The 16,023-nt window shown below is 45.9% G+C and overlaps 1 protein-coding gene across 3 annotated transcripts in view; it reads right to left on the minus strand.

Moving 5' to 3' along the window:
* The window catches only part of GZF1 (GDNF inducible zinc finger protein 1), a 37,327-nt gene that overhangs the window by 16,185 nt on the left and 5,119 nt on the right, over positions 1-16,023 (minus strand). For all 3 annotated transcript variants that reach the window (XM_047744682.1, XM_047744679.1, XM_047744678.1), the window contains exon 2: positions 1,572-1,705. The gene's annotated coding sequence lies outside the window, so the exon portion shown is untranslated. The remainder of the gene's footprint in view (positions 1-1,571; positions 1,706-16,023) is intronic.

A 16,023-nucleotide genomic window follows, 5' to 3' on the forward strand; every position in this document is an offset into this window, starting at 1 on the left:
CCGCATGACCCAATTCCTGTCATGAATCTCCTCTTATTTATCTCAATATATCTAGCTACTGTTTCTCTGGAGAGCATGGACTAATACTAGGACAAATCCACCATTCCATATCCTCTAAACACCTTGACCTTGAGTGGTTCCCCTTGCCCCCCAGCCCCCATTTTAACTGTCACTTTCTGACCCTATCTGAAAATTCTTGGCACTAAGATATACTCTCAGGACAGAAAACCTATTAAATCATGGCCTCAATTAATTCTCCAAAGTTTTCAAACCACTACTTCTTGAAATATGTGTCACATTTTCTCATATGAGTCCATTACACTGCATTCAAATTTATAATTGAAAGAGGTTTTCTTTTTAATGAATCTATATTACAATGTAAAAATTCTTATGGTTGTTATTAAAATTTGATTTGATATTTTTATGTATTTTATATTTTGATTATCTTCAAATGAATGTCTGGTGCAAGTTCAACTTTTATAAATACAATATTAGATGATAATTCATTCACTTGCCTACTGTAAGGTTCAAAATAAGAGTCCAACCCGCAGGTTCTAAAATCAAATTATATGGGTTACCTGGGTGGCTCAGTTGGTTAAGTGGCTGCCTTCAGCTCAGGTCACAATTCCAGGGTCCTAGGATCAACCCCTGCATCAGGTCCCTGCTCAGCAGAGAGCCTGTTTCTCTCTCTCCCTCTGCCTGCCACTCAGCTTACTGTGCTCTCTCTCTATCTCTCTGTCAAATGAATACATAAAATCTTTTAAAAAAACAAAATAAAATAAAATAAAATTATAAGTCTCAGCTCTCTGGTGATGAAGCAAGTGTTTCTATCTGCCATTTAAACATCTTATCTTTTTTGCTTGTTCTTCATTAAGCAATTCCAATAATAAGTCAAAGTGACTGGAAGTTTAAACCCTGACAAAACCTGCTGTAACTTACTGTGAACACAGACACTCTCTCTCTCTCTCTCTCTCTCACACACACACACACACAAGTCCCTACCATGAGTGTTGCAGGCAGCTCACTACAGAACCTGCACAGCTCTCCGCAGCACCCACATTCATAGGGCTTCCCCTAGTGTGGCTTCCACTGTGCCTGGCACACTGCACTTCGTGACAGAAAGGACAAGCCTGGAGGATTTCCTCTTTCTGGGCCCCCAGAGGACAAGACACTCTCCTGACACTGTCAGAGGACACTGGGATGAGGGCTGCTCTCCAGGCGGTTGGAGGACATTGATCCCAACTGCAGTCATTCAGTCCTTCAGAACTGCCCACGGTTCTCCAGGCACTGGGGTCTGAAGAGTGCAGTCATGACTGCATGGGCCTCCCCAGCAAGGCCTAGAAGCTCCCTCACCACCTTGGTAGCAGCCCCCACCTGCTGAGCTCCCTTCCATCTGCCCACAAGGCACATCTAGTTTCCATGCTCCTCCCACCGTGCCCTTTGCCTCTGGGCACTCTAGTTGCCCACCTGCTGACAAGGCTCTGTCCACAAGCGTGCCACAGTTTTCTCTTCGGAGGAAACACCTACTTTTCCCATCCCTGGCCCCCAGACCTTGAGGCCCCACCACTCACACAGCTGGTGTTCTGTGATGTTCCTCCAAACCTTCCATTGGCTCTCATTTCTTCACAGATTTCCAGCAGAACCTGGCACTCAGGTCTCTCAGCTTCCTCTCCTTCAGTGCAATTTTTCTGATTCCGTTTGTGCCCTGTAAATAAATTGCAGAAATGAGGCAAATTCATCGATGCAAATGTCATCTAAAGCAATCTATCTGTTAATGTCTGGTGTCTCATTTCTGAGACAGTCCTTGAAGCAGCTACTTGAAATAGTTAAGATACTCTGCGGACCAGAACAGCTGCCAGGGTCCCCAGGTGAGCAAGGTGCAGTGTCACAGCCCACGTCCCACAGATCCCATGATCACCCCAGCCCGCAGCAGTGAGCAGGACACTCAGAGGATCCAGTCAGCAGCTTTACAACTCATGAGCTGCTGCTGCTTCTCCATCTGGTCAGAGAGGAAAAACTAATAAGCAGAACTGAACAGGAGCAATTGAATACAATGCTAATGACCATCATTTAGCTCTTTTTGTTCGGGGGTGAATTACAGTGTGAAAAGGACTTGCCCTTGTGAAAGCAGTGTGCCCTGGTGGAAGGGCACCTGGGGTCAGTGAGCCTGGAAGCTGTGTGGCCTGGGATGATGGCTCGGCTCTCCTAGGCCACAGGCTCCTCCTTAATGCAGGGCAGATTCTTCTAGGCCCTCCTCAAGCCACCTGCACACACCTGCTCCCACTGGGTGTGGACAGGAGTCAGTGACCTCAGGGAAGTGGGTTAGCCACTGGGCACAGTAAACACCCAATAGTGACAAAGCAATTCCGACTGTCCCCACCCTACTTTCTAGCTTCTGATTTGGACAAACCTACATATAGTCTCTGCTATCTTTGTTTCAGCTTAAAAAATATATATGGCTGAATTCTGATCATTCTAGAACATCTTTGCCCTCTTCCCACACCTGTTGGCTCCTCCTCCTTCCACCCACATGCAGCCCTGGTGTTCACCGGGAAGTGGATCCCACAGTCACTCCCCTTCCTCAGGAGGGTTTCCCGATGCTATCTCAGTTCCTACAGGATGGGGTTTACCCTAGCTATGTGTGCTAAGGATGTGGCCTTTCTGCAATCCAGAACTGCTCCTGCTCCTACCCCACCCAGGACCTTCCCTTTCTCCTACACATATAGGTCCCCTCCCTCAACCTCCCCCAAAACTGGTCTTAATTCTCAGGTTAATAAAAATGAAAATAAGACCAAAATGCATTTCATGTTCATGGTGGGTGAGCCACAATGCCAAGTATATTGCTAGCATTACTCAATTCTCACAAAACTCTGAAGGGGTAGTATTTTTAGCCCTTTTTGCAAATGAAGGAACTGTGGCACAGAGGATAAGGATCTGAAGCACCAGAGCCAGAAATCGATCCACAGAGCGAAGAAGCTCCAGAGTGCAAGCTCTACCCAGACCATAAGGCTTCCCGGCTCCAGTAAAAATCCAAAGGGAGCTGGAGAGGGTGTGATTAAATAGCCTCTGAAAAGTGCCACATCTTCCGTTTGCATGAATCCAAAAGCTAACATTGATAAGTGTGGTTTGTGCAAGAGCCCAGGAACTCAGCCCTTCTCTGGCCATATCACCACCATCTCTCACCTCTATACTCCTGGGCACTGAGGCCAGGGCTCCAGTCTGGCAATGGCTGCACAGCCCTACAGCACAGGCCATTTGCACATCCTAGCCTGATCTTCCCTCTTCCCCCACTTAATTCCCACATATCCCTTCCGCCTCCATTCAGTAGTCTCCCCCCAGGAAAGCCAAGTGCCCTGACTGTGACAGAGCCCCATTCCATAGGCTCACAGTTCCAAGTACCACTCAGTAGTCATACACATGACAAGTGTGATGTAGTACTTATTTGGTGATTACTGGATTACAATCCTCCTCCTCCTCCAACTAGGCTGTGGGGTTTATGAGCACAGAATGGTGAAACCCTAGCAGCCAGCTCTGCATCCTGGCACCTAAGTCTTTACTAAATGAATGAAAAGTGAGTGAATAAATAAAGGAATGACCACTCATTTGTCTCTTGCACAGGGCCCCCCAGGCTGCCAGCTGCCTCCAGTCTCATCGGTTCCCTGAAAATTTCACAGCAGTTGCCACACAGCTTCCCAACCTTTCCTATCCTCATAACCTCCTCATTCTTTTGCCAATGGCTGGTCTGTCTAATTGACAGATTTGACTCTCAGTGCTGTCCTGGACATGGTGATGTGGGAAATGGGCATTGTCTTATGCCCTAAAGAAGCCAAACTGGAGAAAACCACATGATTTCAGGTGACTATTTCCGGCTTCTCCTGGCTGAATTCAGTTCTGATGCACTGAGCAAGAAGGAAGAAACACTTATCACACAGCTTCATTTCATTTCCCTAACACCAGAGGAACACATTCAATGCGCCTACTATGTGGGCTGAGGTTCTCTGGAGCCCCGGTGGCAGAAGGGGTTGCTTCAACCTTCACTGAGGTCTACTCCATACAGCAGCGGTGCTCCTGTCACTTGGGATGCAGGTTATGACCACATGTCAGAGTTTCTTGGATTCTAAACCAGATGATATCTGCAGAATGCCTAAGTGGCAGCACACAGTGTGTCTGTAATGAGCACTTTTCTAATTGATGCACAATTCTGGCAGAATCTAATTGAAAGTTATGGATCTCCTTTCTGGAAAAAAAAGCAACCATATACACATAGGTCATTTTGCACATAGTTTCAGAGTCTTCGCAGGCCCCCAGAGGCCCATCTGCTAAAGGAAAAGGAGGACCAGTTCTCAGGCTAATCTCCTCTTTCAGCAGATATTAATTTGTGATTTATTTTTAAGTGTTTAAATGTTAAGAGAGTCATATGTCTAGACCAAAGTTCGCTCCTCCTTAAAGTTAACTTCAGCTCACTTCCAAACGTCTTTCTATCCCGGCTTGCAACAATGACAGTCACACCAGACCTCTCTCCACTGGAATCTCAGGTGGAGACCACTGATGTATTCTCTCAGAGCATGCTAGCTGGTAGCACAGCTGAGCCCACAGAGGGACACAATTTCTACACAGGGATCCATAAATATCTCTAAGATGTAGTTTGTTGGAAGTTTTTGGTTTGATGTGCTTGATGGCTTTGAGTGGAATTGGAGCTGTGGAAGTTGCTGGTTTCAGCTGTCCTAAGCTCATCTCACACAGGCTCGTGAGCTTCTTCCTGTGCTCACCGAGAACAGCAAGGTGTTGGCAGCACAGTCCCAGTTTTGCCAGCAACAACTGCGTGACTTGCAGCTCACCACAGGCATTGAGAAAAACAGGTGAAGGAAGCTCTAAGCACCAAAGGTGAAGGAAAGGTCATTTGCCTTTTAAAAACACTTTTTATCTTTAAGGCACTGCTCCCTGAAGATCTCTGTATATCTTTTTACAATGCTTCTGGACTGCATCTTTCTTTTGTAATATGAGGAAATATATATAACAACAACTTCACCAACTGAACCCAGTTTAAGTGTGCACTTTGGGGCATTAAGTACATTCACAGTATGCTATAGCCATCACCTCCATCCATCTCCAGAACTTTCTCAGCATTCCAAACTGAAATTCTGTTCCCATTAACAATAACTCCCCAGTCTGCCTCCCCCGGCACTGGCGACCACCCTTCTACTTTCTGTTTCTATGAATCTAACCAGTCTAGGGACCTCATCTCAGTGGAACTATACAAACTGTGGTCTTTGGGATCTGGCTTATTTCACTTAGCACAAGTTCATCCATGTCATAACATCTGTCAAAATTTCATTATCTTTTAAGTATGAATAATATTCAATTGTATGTATATACTGGTCTTGTTTATCCATTTATCTGTTGATAGATACTTGAGTTGTTTCCATCTTTTTGCTATTGTGCATATACTGCTATAAATATTGGTGTGCAGGTATCTGAATTCCTGTTTTCAGTTCTTTCAGGTATATATTTAGAAGCAGTATTGTTGAATCATATGGTAATTCGGTGTTTCTAATTTCTCTATATCCTCAACAATGGACTGAAACATTTTTAAGCAAGAGATTTTTGCACATATATAATCTTTTCCGCATGATATTCTCAATAGTTTTATCAAAACTCTCAATGCCCTTAATAGTTAAAAAAAACAGTTCTTAGTATTCAGGATTTGAGCCCAAATAAAATGTCTCCAAGAAAAGCCGATCTGATAATTCATGGCAGGAGATGGGGAACATACCAATAAATGACACTTTATTTTGAAAAGAGTTCAGGCTCCATTAAGAGTTAAAAATGCATATATCTTCTCATCACGAGCATCACATTCAGATAAGTATTATCCAGCCATCACATATACATAAATTTAATCTTTTAAATCAACTTTGCTTCTACATGGAATGTCAAAAAGGGTGATGCACCACTTTTTATAGAACAATTTCAAATAAAACCTTGCTGTAACACTACTGCAATCTTACTATCAAGAATCTCATGTAAGTATTTAAAACACCACATGACGTATTTAGAATCTGCTAGAAGTCTAAATAGACATAAAAACAACATATGTGGGGGTGCCTGGTTGGCTCAGTCATTAAGCGTCTGCCTTCTCTCTCCCCCACTCCACCTGGTTGTGTTCTCTCTCTCTCTCTCTCTCTGTCAAATAAATAAATAAAATATTTAAAACAACAACAACATATGTGGACAAGAGCAGCTAGGATTCTGTATTCCATGTAAGATAGTTAGCATTCATTGCCAGAAAGACTTCTTCAGTTGGGTGTCATAATAACTCTAGTGCTTGACCAAGTGAAGAAACCAGATATGACTATCATAAATTTTATATTCAGTTCCCTTTAGAAATGCCAGATAATCAGGTTCAAAGGTAGAAATTATGTCAAGTTTCTTTACAGAATTTTTGGAAATCAATAAGAAAAAAACACCAACAACCCAAAACAGAGTTAGCAAAGAACATAGACAATTCACATATAGGTGTACAAATAGCAGAGATTTCACTGACAAATGAAATAGTATAAAAACAATGACAGACCAATAACTAGATAAATTGCCCAAGGTTAAATACAACGTTTGATGCAGCACAAGTATCCATGGGGAATGCAATCTCAGGGTCATATTGGAAAAAAAAAAAAATCTATCTATCCACGGAACTGTCCTTACCCGTTAGCTATCCTGAAGAAATACAAGGGGGTGAACAATTTTCACGTAAAGGCACTCACTGGAGTGCATTTATATTACTAAAAGTTTAGAAACAGAGTACTTACCCACAAGGAGAGGACTGAATAATTTACATATATCTATGCATTGGTTTATTATGGAGTCACTGAAGTAAGGTTTAAAATTATTTACTGGAACTAGTGGTAATTACTACACAATGTATACATTTATAAAGTATGCTATAAATGGAATTTTGTCAGCTATTACTTCCAGTAAACCTGGAAAACCTTAGGGAAATGCTCACTTTATCATAATGAGTAAAGGAGATTACACTATTCTCATAAGAAATGATCTGATTTAAAAAACAAATCTATAAAACTAGATGAGAGGGAACCATACCGAACTCTACACTGGGGAGACGCGCGCGACCGCCCCGGCCCCGCCCACCAGTCCCCGCCCACCAGGGCACGCCCAGCCGCTCACCCCGCGCCAATCGAGTCCGCCCCGCAGGCCAGGCCACGCCCCTCACGCACTCCCAGGCGCACCACTGAAGTGAGGGCCAGGCGGCTCACCGCGCATTGGCTGTCGGGAAGTCCGCCCCTCCCCGCCGAGACCTGTCCTTTTCAGGGCTCCTCCGAGGGCAGACGACGGAGCTAGGGCGCTGGGTCACGCGGGACGCCCCGCTGCGGGTGCTGTAAGGCCGCCTTCCAGTTCGTCCTCGGTGGTCGCAGGATGATGATGTTGGCGCCTTCCCGAGACCCGGGAAGTCCTGCTAAGGTGCGGGAGCTCTTGGTTCAGAGGGCGGCTGCAGGCAAGGGCGCTGGTTTGCAGGGGTCCCCGAGTACCAGCGAGGGGAGAGTAGCCAGTCAGGCGTCGAGGCTGCGGCGACCCAGAGCCTGGCGGGGTGTCGGTTCTCGGGAAGGAACGACGGCGCCGCCTAGTGGGTGATTTTCTTAACGTTTGTATTCCCAGGCTTCCGAAGACCAAGAAGTGGTTTATTCCAGATGAAATGAAGCATATTTACATAACTTGGGGGTCAGTCAAAGTTTGAATTTTAGCAACCGCTGTAGATTTGGGCAGATCATTAGAACTTTAAGTTACTTCTCACAAGGTTAATTGGTGGCTTTTAAATTTTTTAAATGTGTATTTTTTTGAGACCCCAATATGTTTCAGTGAAACCTCTACCTAGAGATTTCATTGCGCTAGGTCATGCTCCGGTTGGCTGCTCTGTGGGGAGCAGTGAGGCCTCTCATCTCATCGTGGATACCTGCAACTTGAATGCCCTTTACACCTGCCTACGAAAACATACTCCTAATTCTTAAATGAGATTTTAATTAAAAAAGCAAAACATGCACACTATAAAAATGGAGAGTCTGAGAGAATATACACCAAATGCCTTGTCCCTACATTAAGACCCTAAAATCCAAACCCTAAGGGCAGCTGTTGTTAAGTTTTTGCCAATCCTTCCAGAAAGCCCACACATACAGCGCAAGCCTAAAAGGAATCTCATTTTTTTTTAAACATGAAAATCAATTTTCTCAACTGTAAAATGAGGTTGGAAATAGTGCAAAACACCTTGGAATGTTGATTGCACTGCCTGTGATAACTATTGTTAATATTCTACAAAGATTTTAAATTTTTATCTCCAAGATTTCATGTCCTTCATACCATGTACAAGTCTGCCTCTTATTATTTTCAAGGTTGCACAATAATCCATTCTGTGGGAATATTATAATTTGCTGAATCTCTTCGTGTTGGACATTTGAGATGTTTTCATGATGATCACAAAGACTGCTATGATTAATTATCTTGTATGAAGATGTGTGTGTTTATGGCCATCTGCAAAATATTCATAGAGTTGACCCTTGAATAACAGGGGTTTAGGAGCACTGACCCCTCTATAGTCAAAAATCCACATACAACTTTTAACCACCCCCAAACCTAACTACTAATAGCCTACTGTTGTCCAGAAGCCTTACTGATAACATAATAGATTAACACATATTTTATATGTATTATATACTATATTCTTTCAAAAGAGTAAGCTACAGAAAAGAAAAACATTAAGAAAATTATAAGAGATAATGCATTTACAGTCCTGTAGTGTAAAAATTCCATGTTTAAGTGGACCCACGTGGTTCAAACCCATAGTAACTGCACGTAGAAATGGAACTACAAAGATAAGAGAGTGGGTTTGAAATGTCACTTGCCCTCAGAAGAACCTGCACCAATCAGCATCCCCCAAAACTGAGCAGGAATGCTCCTTTCCCTGGACCCTAACCAACGTGGAGTACAGCAAAATGTTTTGGTTCATTATCACTATGATGAATGAAAAGTAGTAGTGATTCATGTCTGTTGGACAACTTTATTGAAAGTTGCTGAGCGGCCCATCACACTGTCTTACATGTTAAAAAAAGATCAATTGAGGGGTACCTAGGTGGCTCAGTCGGTTAAGTGTCTGACTCTTGGTTTTGGCTTAGGTCATGATTTCATTGGTTTTGAGCATGAGCTTGCCCTCTGCCCTTCCCCCCACTTGAGCTCTGTCTGGCTTGTTCTAAAATAAGTAAGTCTTAAAAAAAAAAAAAAAAAAAAAAAAAGATGACGTGACTTCCAAAAGATCTGGAGGTGGTGCACATGGGGTTTGTGGTTGGATTAGTTCTATGGTGCATCAAACCACCATGCACCCAATTTCCTTTTTCCCTCTGCTCCTCAGTTGTTTGCTTGGCCCAGGTCCCTGAACCTGCTGCTCTGGCAGTGGCAACAGGATTATTCTGACTGCCTGAGACCCACTAGAAGTTTACCCAGAGATGAGCAGGGGTCCAGTCCCTTAAAAATCTATTACAAGGGGGATTCCAGGGAAATGGCCACAACATCCACTACAGCAACATGTAATTTAAAAGTGAAATTAGGGGGGCCTGGGCAGCACAGTCAGTGAAGTATCCCATCCAACTCTTGGTTTCAGCTCAGGTCATGATCTCAGGGTTGTGAGGTTGAGCTCTGCATCAGGCTCCAAGCTCAGCACAGTGTCCGCCTGAGATTCTCCTTCTCCCTCTGCCCCAACCACTTGTGCGTGCGCAAGTCATGGCTTAGGCTCTCTCTCTCTCTCTCAAATAAATAAATAAACAAATCTTTTAAAAAATTAAAAACAAAAATGAGGTTGGAGTGCTTCGTCTGATCTTAATAGGTCATCTGTATTTCTATGATCTGCATGCATGAATCTTTTTACAAGTTTTCCAGTTTGCTAAGCCTTTTACTGATTTATAGAAATTATGGTAAAGGAACTGGTAAATGGTAAAGAAATTCTCTTTAAATTGTTAAGAAAACATCATTGTCCTGCGACATATATTTTCCTCAATTTATTGGCATCCTTTAGGCTCTGACAGTGGCACCTCCTTAAATTTTGCACCATAGGCACCTCATCTTACCCAGACCCAGCCTTCTGTCTACGGGACAGAGGAACTTCCTGCAGCATTTTTTTTTTTAAAGATTGTTATTTATTTATTTGACAGACAGAGATCACAAGTAGGCAGAGAGGCAGGCAGAGAGACAGGGGGAAGCAGGCTCTCTGCTGAGCAGAGAGCCCGATGTGGGGCTCGATCCCAGGATCCTGGGATCATGACCCGAGCCAAAGGCAGAGGCTTTAACCCACTGAGCCGCCCAGGTGCCCCTCCTGCAGCTTTTTTACAAAGGAGACATGATGCCAGAATTAGGCCAGGTTGTGGAGGAGGCAGGGCTGGTTTTTAAGGTCAACCAATGCAGCATCTGATCTCTGATCTTCCCCCCAAGACACCAAAGCTACCTGCTCTGAACGCAGCTCCTACCAGACCATCTTCCCAGTCTGAGAGAATCAATATAACTTTAAGCGATTAGTGGGAGAATTTAGGATTCCCTAGTCCTGTTCCCCTGTCAAGTCTTACCTGCAGGGTCAGACTCCCAAAGGAAGCCCTTCCCATTCTGCCCCCCACCCCTCACGCTCCAGGATTGGGCCTAGATTGTACCGATCATTAGCCTCATCCTCACCCCACATATGACCACCCTCTTTCCCATGTGTTTCTGCTTTTTCCCTAAAAGGTGGCGTCTATTTCCAAATCTGCTGACCTTGAACTCAGCCATATGACTTGATTGAGCCAATGGAGTGCGCAGAAGTCACAGTGTGCCAGTTACAAGCCTTGGCCTCAAAGGGCCAGGCCTATTCCTACTTGAACTCTTGTACCTCTGCCATCACCATGAGACCACCCCTGGGAAAGCCCATTGATCCCAGCAGGAAGATGGGGGCATATGGATCAGAGATTTGCCAGCTAAGGTGGACCAGCTCAGCCCAGGCTAGAAGAGCACCCCTGCACGCCCCCCCATAACTTGCAAACTCCAATAAGATCAGTTATGCCTCAGCCTTGTATCACCTGAACGAAGTAAAAGCTTCTGCTGTGTGCTGCTGAGGTCTGGGGATTATCTGTTACACAGCATTATTGAAACCATAAGTAACTCACACAGAACCTTACAGAAATCTGTGCAGTCTTTTCCTATTGTATTTACATATTGACCCCCGACTTCAGTCAATAAACTGTTAGCACACAGAGCTCTCACTCTGGGGACATACCTATTTCCAAAAACTAGCACAATGCACTGACACCATCTTAGCCAAATTCACAGTTATTCTGACCTGTGTTAGAATCTTAATAGTCTTTATAAGCTTATATTTTACTTTTAGTAAAGACACAGGATGTTTTAAAATATTGCTCTGCTGCTTTATTGAAAAATTGCTGAAAACACTGTTTACCCTTAATAGTGGGGGTAAAAATACTTCGCCTGGTCATCCTTAATTTCAGAAACGATGGGGACAAGTTAGAGATGACAACCTGGACACATCTGTGCAGGTCTGTGGCATTCTGCAGGACCCCCAAAGACCCCTCTCTGGTTGTTCTTGCCCCTACCCTGGTGATTGGGAGGTTTCTGCTCCTGAAGGAACTGCTTGCCAGGACACTCTTAAGGGTCTTATGGTCCGCAAGCTGGATTTTGGGGACAGAATGCTAATCACGAGTGGACTCATTTGACCCTACTTGTCACTCTGAGGCAGACCTCCCATGGGAATTACCACCCACAAAATTTTAAACGTCTACCATGGGCTTTTAAGACATTAGAGGCAGAGTTCTGTCTGTGCCTGGCCCTTTTGCTGGCCTGTTCTTTCCTCTGGTAGGTGTGGAGGGAATCCCTGGTTGTAAGAAGAGGAGGAGAGCTTCCCTGAGGGTGGTCCAGGCCACACCCCACGCTATGTGGCCCAGCACCTTGCAAGTCCAGGTGGCACCCCCCATCACTGCTGGTGGGGTTGGAGGAATGATCGAGTGGGCTGCCCCGGGGCCGTCAACTCTGTGCTCAGACTTGGGCTCTAAGAGTGAGGTGGGCATGACCCCGGAGCACCCTGGCATCTCTCAGGCAGGATTCCCGCGCCCACAAGTCCCACTTAAGTATCGCGGGCCTGCCACGTGAACAAAACACTTGACAAGTCCTTGGTCAGTGAAGTTAACGTCTGGCCTGGGCGAACAGGGCACTGACAAGTAAGAACGTTAATTATATAAAGGTTAGAATGTGATGCCTGCAGAGTCGCAGAGTCTGGGGCAGGGCAGTCTGAGGCTTATGGCTCAGAATAGGACAAAGAAGGTGAACAAAAACTCAAGGGGGTGCACGTGCAACCTGGGGACTCCTGGGAAAGATCTCCAGGCAAGAGAAACAGCCAGCGCAAAGACCCAGAACCAGAGGGAGGATGCAGGAATGAGATAGCTGGACACCTGGGCCCTGCCGGAGGCCCCTAGCCCCAGTCCAAGGGCCCAGCTGATGGTCCAGAGAACCGCTGCTCTTGAAGTGCTCTAGAGTGCATGTGGAAATAGGGATCAGTCTTTGAAGACTCGGGCTGCTTCCTAGGGTTGCGGCTCCTGATGTCCCAAAATGGGAACACTTCTGTGGTTGCCTTGTTCAGTGTCTAAGATTATGGCCTCTTCATTGTATTTCAAGAAATGTCATGAGCAAAAGAAAAAAAAAAAAAAAAAAAAAAGGAAAGAAATGTCATGAGCTGGTGTGCTGGACTACCACCAAGTGTTGATGTTTACTATACCAGCATGGATGAAGAGAGGGACCAGCTGACCATACGTGGAGGATGCCACACTGATGTGGGATGGATATCCCATCTCTAGACAGAAGTCTCAGGGTGAGTTTTTCAGCTCTGGGCCTTCCTGGTCATTCCACGTCAGCACAGTCCAGTGCCAGCCCATGAAGCCCCCAGAAACAGATGGCCAGATGAGTGTCTTCATTGTGATCTATGGGACAGTGAAGTTTGAGTGCTGTCCACCTTTGTTTTGAAACCACTCACCTGGTCACCACCCACAGATAGGTTTCAGGGAGCTGCCAGGGGTGGAAAGGGCTCGCCCTCCACAGGGGGGCACCCTCCACATGATCTGTAGTGTGGAGGCAGGCCTCACTTCCCTTGTGGTTGTGCACAGGGCTGCTGAAGCCCTGTTTTCTACTGAGGTTTACACCTTGCATATGAGCAGTCTATCTGCTGAGTAATTGGCAGTTTTCTGTAAGCTATTTTTTCCCTTGCCCTATAAAAGGACCTAGTTATGAAATCCTGAAATATAAAAATTCAATGGCAATGTTGCCAAGTTAGTGCAGCTGGGATTGGCGGTGGGGGGTGGTTGGAGGAGTGTTGGGGGAAGGTTCATCCATGGCAGCTGGCCCCCACATGCACAGCAGTTCACACATATGCACGGCATTCCTTAGGGAAATAGCTCATCCTCAGGCTAGAGCAGAAGAGTCAGGCACATACTCTAGCCTTTCCACTCCCACCGGACCCTGTCAGGAGAAAGAATATTCTGGAACTGGATTGCCTTAATCACTTTGTGCCAGTCAGTGAAAAGAAGCCGACTAATCACCTAACTCATCTCCCTCTCCCAGCTGGGAGGTGACAACTAAAGAAGGACAGCAGCGGAGCACAGGCAGGTTGCTGAGGTCTATCCTGCCTTGCCTCCATGGAACCTTGATGGGCAGGAGAAATTCTCTCATTAGATGAAGTGGGGTTTCTGCATTTCCTGTCCTGTGCCCAACAAGGACCGTGGAACCCTGTCTGGTTCTGAGACATATTCCAGTTAAGGAGCTCCCTGTACCCTCTGAACACTTAGGCCCCAGGGGTGGTGACATTCTTTCCTCATTTCAGGATTTCCCAGCTACCTGGGAATGTCTCTAGACCAGCAATTCTGCTTCCACTGTACCATCCAATACAGATGGAACCAACCACATGTAGCTATTCAGATTTAAATTAATTAAAATAAAAACCCAGTTCCTCAGTCTTATGAGTCACATTTCAGGTGCTCAGGAGTCCCAGGTGGCTGGTGGGACATGCCTGCCCGTGAGGGCTCTATTGGAAAGCCTAATGACCTCCTATTCTCAGCACTGGTGGCCGCAGCTCCCACTACTCCCCTTCTTCCCTGTTTCCAAGGATCACAGGCGATTTAGAGTTTACTGGTCTGCAGTAATTGGGCTAAGAGCAGGATGACCAATTAGTCCTAGTATTTCTAGGACTTTATTTATCTTAGCACTGAAAGCCCACCTCCAGGAACACTGTCCTGGGCAAACTGGGTGATCAGTCTATCTGGCTAAGACCCACAGAGCAAATAATGTCTAAGGGGACTATTTGTGGGATGGGGCCAGAGCACAGTTCATGCTGCCATACATGGTCCCTTTGGTGGGGACACCTTCGCTATTACCCTGATGACACTGTATTCTCACCCTTAGATGAAACAGTCCTGCATTCACCTCAATTCCACCTCCCTCCCCAAAGCCTCAAGTGTGAGTAGAAGGCTCTGTGCCTTGTCCCTTCCCTCAGCTGGGTCAGCCACCATCTTGGAGGAGGCAAGGTCCCCCTCTGGCCACTTGCACCCACCTCTGTCACTCCTGGGTTTCTCAAGCATGAGCCTTTGGAGGTGAATGTTCTGGTAAGAGGAGTTTGTGCTCTCTGAACTTGTTATTTTTTTTCCTGAGGGTACTTGAACGGCTTTTCTGAGGCCCCCCGCATCACTGAGGTGTTCTGGCCTTGGAAAACAGACTTCTTGTTCTGGGGGCTCATGCTTCCCTAGCGACTCTGAGGAACCCTGAGGGCCACCTCCACATTCCTGTCAGCCTTTCCCAAATGCCACCCAGCCTGCGCTCCCTGCTCAGGCCCTTGTCTCGGCTTGGAAAACTGACCCAGGCTTGCTCCTGTGTACAGGCTCACCCCAGTGCAGTAGCTGCTGCCCCTCCTCCTACACTGTCCCCTCAGAACTGAACCCTAGGGTTCAGACATTTTTGTTCCATGTCAGAGGGAAGTTAAGACCCTTCCCAACATGGCAGCAAAGGCCTACCTAACCCAGCCATCCCAGGTGGATGCCACAGCACCGGCCTCTAGTTTCTTCAGGCTGTGTCCAGTAGGGTCTCATAGACCCCTGACTATCCATGTCAAGCTAGCCAGACCTTGCTGAAGTCCTTTCTCCCTGGGCTAGAGGCAAGGGAAGTGGCACCCTACCACAATTCCCTGTTGAGGGCCCTTGGAGCTGGGGTGGGGGAACAACTTCCTCTCAGGAAATCTCTTCCCAAAATGCTTAACTCCCCTCCCCCTCACTTTCCCATCTTATGAAGAAATCGACACTCACACCCTGATGGTCCATGTTGGCTAGCAATGGGGTCTGGGGTTTTCTGGCTGTTGCCAGTCTGACTAGATGGGAGATGGTTAACTCCTGCCATCACTGAAGTGGTCACTAAGCAGGGAGGGGGATGGAAATTGTTAGTTTATGCATCTTCCTTCCTCCCTCCCTCCCATCGCCCTTCCATATATATATTTTGCCTGTCTTTTTCTTGTGTTGTTTTTTTTTTTTTTTATTGATTTTTTTCTCTTACTGACTGGAGAGTTCTTCATATAGTAAAGAAATACTACATCTGTCCTTTGTTGTACGTACTTTTCTCCAGTTTGTTACTGATGAGTACATTTGGCTACGTGTCTAAGTCAAACAACAGTGGCTTCAAGAAGATGAAAGTGCATTTCTTGTTGCCCCTGAGAGCCAAGGGAGATCATCCAAGACTGGTGAGGGACTCCATGAGGTTGACAGGGACCCCAAGACCTGCTCCCCATTCCTCCACCACTTGCATATGGCCAAATAAGCCTCATGGCCCAACAGAGTTTCTAGTACATCAACTGTCATACCTGCTTTCCAAATGACAGGGTAGAGGAAGATTGGGTGGGAGGAAAAGAAAGATTGGCTGCCCCAGTCTTTCAAGGACACTTCCCTGAAGTGTCTCATAACC

The sequence above is a fragment of the Lutra lutra genome, chromosome 9 (genome assembly GCF_902655055.1).
Source record: "Lutra lutra chromosome 9, mLutLut1.2, whole genome shotgun sequence".
Classification (NCBI taxonomy): Eukaryota; Metazoa; Chordata; class Mammalia; order Carnivora; family Mustelidae; genus Lutra; species Lutra lutra.